Source organism: Macrobrachium nipponense, chromosome 33 (assembly GCF_015104395.2).
Source record: "Macrobrachium nipponense isolate FS-2020 chromosome 33, ASM1510439v2, whole genome shotgun sequence".
Classification (NCBI taxonomy): Eukaryota; Metazoa; Arthropoda; class Malacostraca; order Decapoda; family Palaemonidae; genus Macrobrachium; species Macrobrachium nipponense.
The window spans coordinates 31,370,761-31,380,760 of NC_087219.1; positions in this window are offsets into that span (position 1 = coordinate 31,370,761).

Below are 10,000 nucleotides of genomic sequence, written 5' to 3' on the forward strand. Positions count from 1 at the left end.
TCAATTAAATTGTGAATGCAAATGAAATTACAGAAAAATGCGGAAAATACCAATATTGCAAAAAGTACTAATCACACAGAATATAAAACAATAAGAAAATGCACAAATGCACAAAACATAAAAATCACTTCAAATGAATAAACACAAAACACAAAAATTTGCAATGTGTAAAAACGTTAATAGTTTCTCTCAAACCACTGTAACTATTAGTTATTAGTTTTTACTAAACCTTAGTAACCATCAGTCATTAGTTATTAGTTAACCACTGTTCCTATTAATTATTAGTTTTTACCAAACCTTTGTAACCATCAGTTATTAGTTATTAGTTGCAACTAATAAAAATATAACACACTTTACCTTGTTGGTATACCAACTTCTTTCTTTCTTTGCTGCAGGCTTCTTTCACAATTTCACAAAACCAGGCGCCGTTACACAACAATGTTTGTTCAGATTCCACAAAAACACTAAATAACACTAAACAAACTCTAAGTAATATCAAATCTGAAATTTACAAGTTACGAGTGACCATTCAATAAGAACGAAATCGTTACGTTACTTTAAATCAAAAGTGCTATGCGAGAGAGAGAGAGAGAGAGAGAGAGAGAGAGAGAGAGAGAGAGAGAGAGAGAGAGAGAGATCTGAACGCCTCGCGGTTCTAATCTAAGATGTAATGAAAAACTGAAAAACTTCTCCCTTACAGAAGCTGGACTGGAGATGACACAAAACGTTTTGGGACACAATTCTGCCTAGACGCTTCCATTCTGATGCAACTTTACATACAAAATGTGAAATCTGCACGTGGCACTTGGCAAAGACATACGTGTACGAGACCAGTATACATTCATGTTCGTGCCCGATCAAGACGAAAGTCGAGCGATAATTAAGACTGACATGTTTTTAAAAACACAACAAAGACTCGAGCTCCCTTAATCTCGATGAGATGAAGTTACTGAAACAATTCTAGCTTTGAACGGACAAAGATATTCTCTCTCTTTTTACATTCTACGTTATATATTCTTTTACAATATGTAATGCAGAAATCTGAACACACATTTTAAACATCCTATCTCTAAGCTATCTAGGAATCGGGAAAAAATGTTGCCAAAATCTTATACACAATATTTTGTACAGTCAAAGAGGGGATATAAGCATTTTGACAGTAGCAATATAATATATATATATATATCAATTTATATATATATATATATATATATATGGTGTACCTGTATAATTTATATTATATAATAATCATTATATATATATTATATATTGTATATAATATAATAATTATAGTATATATGTGTATGTTATATATATATATATATATAATTATAAGTTTATATATATGTGTATATATATATTGTATGATAGATATATGTATATATATACATATATATATATTATTATTTATTTTGTATTATATCTATATATATATATATATATACATATATGTATATTATATATATATATATATATATATATATTATATATATATATATATTATATATATATGGATATATACAAAATACAATTATATATATATATACTATATAATATATATATATATATATATATATATATATATATATATATATATATATATATATATATATATATATATATATATATATATATATATATATATATATATATATATATATATACACACACACACACACACACACACACACATATATATATATATATATATATATATATATATATATATATGTATCTATATATATATATATATATATATATATATATATATATATATATGATTAATATGTGCTGTAGTGAATATGGGGAAGTCTTTGCTTAGACACTTTGGATTTGGAGTTCTGTTGTTATGAGTTATGGCACACTGATGATTTTTTCTAGAATCTCCTGGGCAATTTTTTTCATTTGCCAAGTTTTTGCCCTTCTCAGCAGTTATGCTAGACAGAGAGTTTACAGTTTTGACTGTAACTTTGAGCTCCTTAGAGAGGCTTCTCGTGGCTATTTTACTGGAGAATTGGAGATATAATATTTTGCCCATTTGGTATTTTGTTAGAGATAGTCCACAGTTTAGGCCTATGGTGATAAGAGCTATGTTTAGTTAAATTATTTTTGCAGTTATTTTTTGTGCAACTGGAAACCCTTGCGAGAAGAGATATGTGGCAATATTTTCGAGTGTACCAGCTAGATGCTTTGAGTGCATTTTTCGGGGACGGAGCTTCTTTTTTTGATTACCCTGCTTGGAGTGTAATAATATATTTTGAGACTTGTTTTTATCCCATATGGGGTTATTGGTGAAATAGAGGGGAATATTTGAATTGCCTGGGTGGCATTATTATCAATATGGTGATATATGGGTGACATTAATCTTTGGTGGTGAATTTTTTGTGGTTATGATTTTCTGGAGCTGAATTTATGGGGTTTTACGAGCCATAAAGAGGGGCATTGGGGTTCCTTTGGTGTTGTGGCTAATGGAGGTGAGTGGCATTACTGCATTGTGGTTTTATGGAGATGTTGCATTTTTTATATTCACCAGTGGTTATTTTTGGTGGTATATAATTGCTGAATTGTGGTTTACTGTGGTTTATATCCCGAATAGGTGATAATTTGTTTTATATAATTGGGCAGTATCATGAGTAAGTTATGTCTTTTGAGACAATTTTTTGGGCACATTGGTGATATCCTGGAGATAATTTTGTGAAATGTGCTTATATGGTGTCAGTATAGAATTTTTTGAGAGTAATGGGTTTCTGGTGTTGCAAGTCTGACTAGACAAATCTTTAGTGCAGTTCGAGCACCTGACGTGTTCACAGGTGGATTTTTGCTGATAATGCCGTGATGAGTCCGGTTGCTGACTTTTTTCCTTTGCTGTTGATTACTCAGAGTTTTGTACTATTCTGGAGATGATGACTATTGCATTCTACGGAGACGTACTTCGTAAGGGGGTTGTTTCCGGTCGTTTCTGATAGATGAAATTGTTGCGTTAGCAAATTCCGTAACGATACATACTGCATTTACTGGGGAAAATGTTGGATTATGTATATCATATATCCTATGTGGGTTCTGTGATGGGAAAGTTCACTTATTATTATTATTTTTCTTTTCCTACGAGATTTGCCGTAATTGGGGTTAAGCTTACATGGCATTTCTATTTTGAACGGGAGATATAATTTGTTGGGGTACATGAATTAGATAAAATGGGTGTTTGGCATTATATTTCATGGAGATTAATTATGTAAACAGTAAAAGCATTTTGCTGTAAGACAGTAAAGAGCTCTTACTGATTTTGTGGGTTACTGAAATATCAGAGCTTGAGAGAACATTTTTTGGTGATAATTTGAGGCTGGGTTTGTTAAGTTTTTTTTTCCCTGGTTGGTGTGTGCTAATGTGTATAAGTGAGGTTGGCAAGCCTTTTCTTTATGTTACTGGAGAATTAAATTGGAGAATTTGATGTTTTCTTTACGGGGTTATGATAGTGATTTATGATTTAGTGATCTTATGAAGTTCCTTCAAGAGTTTTAGTTAGAAATTAGTTCAGTGGTCATATTAGTGGTGATTAATGGTATTTTGGGGAATTTTTGACAGATGTATGTCTAGGGTTAATTCTTCTTTAATTGACCGATGACGTGACTGACATACTGCACCATAAACATCGTTCCCCTACGCCGAGCAAGACGTCCATCAACTACTGTGGAGATGTATGCTGCTGATGTTCCCACATGCGAGAACTTCTACAAGTCTACGGGGTTTTACAGCACTTTTGGACTACAGAAATCGCCAGTTGTCTTCCATGGGGAGACGTTTCACCTTTCTACAGTGTATCACGTGTCTGTACAGCTGCAGACCAATCACATGCACGGGAGTATGAGAAAGTTCAAGATGAGGGGATGTATCAATTGTTATTATAGCCCAGAAACAGGCAGTTGAGATGTGTGATAAGACATTGTACTGCCAGATTCATGCAGTTATTTTTATTATAGTGTTTAATGAGCCAGCCAATGTGCTTTTTTATATATAAGCTGTTTTATGTGCGCTATGGCTAGGCTGGTGCTAGCATTCTAGGTGGACGAGCATCTGTTACATAAAAGAGGAATTTGCTCAGATAATATGATTAATAATATATTTTAAATACAGTTGTAATGTGATGTATTGTGAATTTCTTGGAATGTGGAGAAGTCATCATTTAACTTCCCTTAGAGACAGTGGTTCGAGGTGACGAATTTGGGAATGCTGATGTGTCTTTCTGGGATGGTGTGATATCAAAATTGCTGTCTTAACAAATCAGTGCCTGTTCTGTCACTATGGGCGATCGCAGAGGTGCTTTGTGAATCTAGTTCTAAGCAGTTCTTGGGTGTGGACAATGGGTGTGAGTTCGTGCGTGTGTGCAAGCTTTTTCCTTACATATGAGAGTGTAAGGTAACCAGGAGGTGATAGATCCTTATAGAGGCGGCAGAAGCCAAGATGGCTTCTTCGAACAGTGTCTTTCTTGTAGAGTGATTGTGCATACTGTGTTGAATGGGTAAGCATATTTATTTTTTGGGCCAAAAGATGTGACTGGATTGTATTTGAATATTTATTTCAGAGATGTTCTATTTCATGTGATCTTTGATTTTAATCTTATGCTTATCGAGATGTTCTCCTGTCTTCTAACAGGCGGTTCTGGACAAAGGGGAATTGATCTGGAGAAAGGGGAATTGATCTGGAGAGAGAGGAATTGACCTGGAGAAAGGGGAATTAATATGGAGAAAGGGGTACTGATCTGAGAAAAGGGGTATTGAATATGGTGACTTAATTGGTGTACCGACTATATTGACTATGCCTAATGTTATGGCTAAACTAATGTTAGTTATTTGATTAATTAGCGAGGGTTATCTGAGTTATTTGGACTTTGAATTTAACATTTCATTAAATCATTCTGTTAAGAACCTGAGTTAATTTAGCTAAAACTTTGCTTTTAAATGAATGCATATTTTTGTAAGTTCCATGTCTGATTTGATGGCCTTAGATAATGGAGGGCAGTGGTGTGTCAGAGAGAGAGAGAGAGAGAGAGAGAGAGGAGGGGGGGGGGGGGAGTCGTGGAGAGAGTGTGTTACCAGTTGTCTCAGACGCTCTAGTTCATTGCTACCTTTTAATAAATACCGAGATTAGATTCTAATCTGCGGTTATTATATATATATATATATATATATATATATATATATATATATATATGCATGTATATATATATATATATATATATATATATATATTATATACAGACACACACATAGCAGACACACACAAACAGACCCACACGCAAATTATTCCCCTCAACGCCCCCCAACCCCCACAAACACACACTCTCTCTAACGACACGTCCCAGAGACCATAAAAGCACCGATGTGCCAATGTCTCGGCAAAAACATTGGCACAAACACACGAGGCCGCCACCCCCCCCCCCCCGAACACACACACACACACACAGGAGCACCGGAGCGTGGGTTCTGGAATCGTGCTGGAGAGCTGTATCATGGAAACAGCTCTCCTTTATGTTTACGTAATCTTCTGTAATGGGAACTCTCGCTGTTCCGGAGATATTGGAATCGGGAAGAACAGTTCTCATATCAAGAGGAAAGAGAGAGAGAGAGAGAGAGAGAGAGAGAGAGAGAGAGAGAAACGTAAAGTGCTGTTGACATATTTCTATATCTTGACAAATCTATATCTCATATGAAGAGGAAGCGAGAGAGAGCGAGAGAGAGAGAGAGAGAGAGAGAGAGAGAGAGAGAGAGAGAGAGAGAGAGGATGGTAGTTTACAAATTTCTAAGTTAGATGTTTGTTTAAGCATCTGAACCTTTCAGTATTATTAATCATATTTCATTTTATCATTACCTGAAAAAAGATTTTAAACAAAATGACATACCACTACGGGTAAAATATAATTTATTCTTATGCTTTTGTTTTTATTATTGTTTCAATAATTCTTTTTAACTTTCAACATTGACTACAGAATGAGAAAATACCTATATGTTTAAAAAATACTTTAAATACGTATTATATATATATATATATATATATATATATATATATATATATATATATATATACGTATTTAAAGTATTTTTTAAACATGTAGGTATTTTCTCATTCTGTAGTCAATGTTGAAAGTTAAAAAGAATTATTGAAACAATAATAAAAACAAAAGCATAAGAATAAATTATTTTACCCGTAGTGGGCAAAATAATTAATTTTATATCTATTAATAATATATATGTATATAATATATATTATATAGTATAAAATTATATCTATGTATATATTATATATATTTATATAGATATATTATATATATACGTATATCCGTATTTAAAATATTTGTTTACCATGCAGGCATTTTCTCATTCACTTGTAAATGTTAAAGTTTGATAAGTATTATTGAAACAATAATAAAAATAAAAACATATGAATAAATGATATTTTCCCGTAGTGATGACTTATTTTCTTTAAAATCTTTTATATAAATATATATATATATATATATATATATGTGTGTGTGTGTGTGTATTTATATATAGTATATATGTAAATTTATAAGACTTACAATAACCATTTATACCCTCAAATCTAAACCACGATTAAAAAAAAAAAAAAAAAAAAAATCTTAACGCCACAACTCACCTCGACCAATCCTAATCCTTCCTGCAAGAGATTAGCAGGACGCGCCCCAGCGTCCTAATCGCCACACAAGGAGAATAAGAAGAGGGTCCTGCAGGATCTTAATGACGGGAATATATCGCAGGATATTGGTCCCTCGAACGCATAGGAGGACATTACATTGTTATGCTGGCTTTAATCCCTCATTAAGGAAGAGATACTCACAGAGGTAGGACGAACCAGGCCACATTCCCTTATGGCTGGGGTGGTCGATGAGAGAGAGAGAGAGAGAGAGAGAGAGAGAGGAGAGATACGAAAGATGTATATGGTGGTTTTCTCTAAGTATATCCAATGGTACTTGTTACAAAAAATTAAAAAATTGTGAAGGTTTCTGAATTTTCATTGATACTAGTCAATGTCACTTTGAAATAGGATCTTTAGCACTAGACAGATTTGCTTGTTTAGATACTACTGTTGGTGAAAGGTGATTCCTTTGTTAACTGAGGTCCCGTTTCTCTCTCTGGATACATGACTTGGACCAAACTTTCCTTCTCACTATCTCTCTCTCTCTCTCTCTAAAGCTGGATACATGACTTGGGTCAAACTTACCTCCTTTTCTCTCTCTCTCTCCCTCTCTCTCTCAGGTCAATCTTATCTCTCTTTCTCTTTCTCTCTCTAAAGCTGGATACACGACTTGGGTCAAACTTACCTTCTCTCTCTCTCTCTAAAGCTGGATACATGACTTAGATCACACTTATCTCTCTCTCTCTAAAGCTAGATACATAACTTGGGTCGAACTTCTCTCTCTCTCTCTCTCTCTCTCTTTCAAACTTGAGGTAGTAGACGGAAGGACCGGAATTATTTCGGCAAATAATTTCATCCCAGCCACAGACCAATATTCTCACCTGATTATTTCAGTGAGGAAAACTTGGAAATCACCCCAAGAGGACTTTCCTCTTTCCACACCCCCACCCACCACCAAAGGGGACACTGTTTTGGGAAGTTGTTCCAAAGTTGATTATACAGGGTTTCCATAAAGTCCCAGTACCCTTCTGGGCGGTAGACTTGTCATGGTACTGGGACTTTATGGACACCCTGTATCTTCAAGGCCGCGTCGGGGTTGTCATCACTACACCGAAGAGCGCTTTCCAGTTTCCTCATTCCTGGAAACAACTGGATTCAACGGGAATCAATTGATATGAAGAACTCTGACTCTTACCGAGCAGTGAGGTGCTGTCACCCACACTTCTACCAAGGACATCTATTTTAGTAATGCAGAGCCACTGAAGTTAAGCTTAAACTTCTTCTACCTAGTTTAAGTATCTTTCCAAAAACACGGAACAAATCAAAAGAGAGAACAGGTCTTATTTTGTCCATATCTCTAAATGAAAATACAAGCATTATTCAGAGTTGATTGATGTATCATTAATGTTGCATTTAGTGGACATTTTGTACTCAGAGGTAGTAGATTTACATTTAAACCTCGTTTTCTGTTAGAGAAAATATTGTGCCTGCTTTGTAAGCCCGTCCGCACTTTTTCTGTCCGCCCCCAGATCCTAAAAACTACTGATTCTAGAAGGCTGCAAATTGGTTTGCTGATCGTCCACCCTCCAATCATCATTCATACCAAATCGCAACCCTCTGGTCTCAGTAATTTTTATTCTATTCAAGGTTCAATTTAGCCATAATAGTGCTTCTAGCAACGATTTAGACCCGGCCACCACCGGGCCGTGGTTAGGCCCGTAGGCCGCGGCTCATACAGCTTTATACCAAGACTTGGAAAAGATTGAAAAGTAATCAGGACCTGAAAATAGAAAGAAGAAGGATATGGGATATGCCAGTGGAATAATCATAGGAGCACTAAGAGGAACGATCCCAAGATCCCTGAAAAGGAACCTGGAAAGACTAGAGGCCGAAGTAGCTCCAGGACTCGTGCAGAAGTGTGTGATCCTAGAAACGGCGCACATAGTAAGAAAAGTGATGGACTCCTAAGGAGGCAGGATGCAACCCGAAACCCCACACTATAAAAACCGCACAGTCGAATAGGATGACTGTGACAGAAAAAAATAAATAAACAAATAACAAAATTAAAAATACAAACAAATTTGTATTATAATTAGAAAAAGAGAAGAACCCCTATATAATTAATGCAGCTGATGCAGCATTAATAATAATAATAATAATAATAATAATAATAATAATAATAATAATAATAATACCTCTCATTTTTTCATGCCATACTCCCAAAAACCATAAAAACCTCCAACGCCTTTGCACAGTGTCAAGAGAAGACGCAGACTCCATCACCCCGTAGGATTTGCAATTGCATTTGCAAAAGGGAGCATCGCTCCCTTTATGAAGACATGAGCCCTTCTGACGGCTCTCCAGTTGGTGTTTCGTCTTCTGCGGCGGGTTCCTGATGGAGGGGATTTGGTCGGGCGGTCCTCCTGGCACGTAAAACAAATGCCCTCTGCGAAATTCAATTCCCTTGACTTTTTGGAACTTGGCTAACGAGAAGGAGAGGAGAATTGAACGTAAATGGCCGCTGCTTTTAGTTTTCTGTGGAAGTAAACTAGTGAGATGGCTATTTGTCTGTCCGTCCGCACTTTTTCTGTCCGCCCCAGATCTTAAAAGCTACCGAGGCTAGAGGGCTGCAAATTGGTATGTTGATCATCCACCCTCCGATCATCAAACGTACCAAATTGCAGGCCTCTGGCCTCAGTAGCTTTTATTTTTTTAAAGGTTAAAGTTAGCCACAATCGTGCTTCTGGCAACGATATAGGATAGGCCACCACCGGACTTCGTTGAAGTTTCATGGGTCACGGCTCGTACAGCATTCTACCGAGACCACCGAAGGATAGGATCTATTTTTGGTGGCTTTGATTATACGCTGTAGCGGCTGTATAGAAAACTCGATTGCGCCGAAGAAAATTCGGCGCATTTTTTACTTGTTTTCTTACAAATATATATCAGTTGTTTGTACTGTTTGTGCATTAGTATATTGTAATATTGGCTAATATCATATACTATGTTTCTCAATGTATTGGATATTGCCATTTTTGGTGAAACCAGTTATTATGGGAACATCTGATTATGAAATTGTCGTTGTTTTGTATTAATAAAACTTATAATTCATAAAAAAAATACAAAAACTACGTGGACGATATACACACATAAACCAGTTAATAATGATAAAAATATGGAATAATTAGAAAAGCGATAAAGTGATTTACGTAGGATTAGTAAAAATATAAGCTAGATATTTCAAGACGATGAAAAAAATATTGTGTTTAATTACGCAGTTTTGATTTTACATAAATCCAATCAATATTAATCTATTTGGGTGAATAATAATAATAATAATAATAATAAT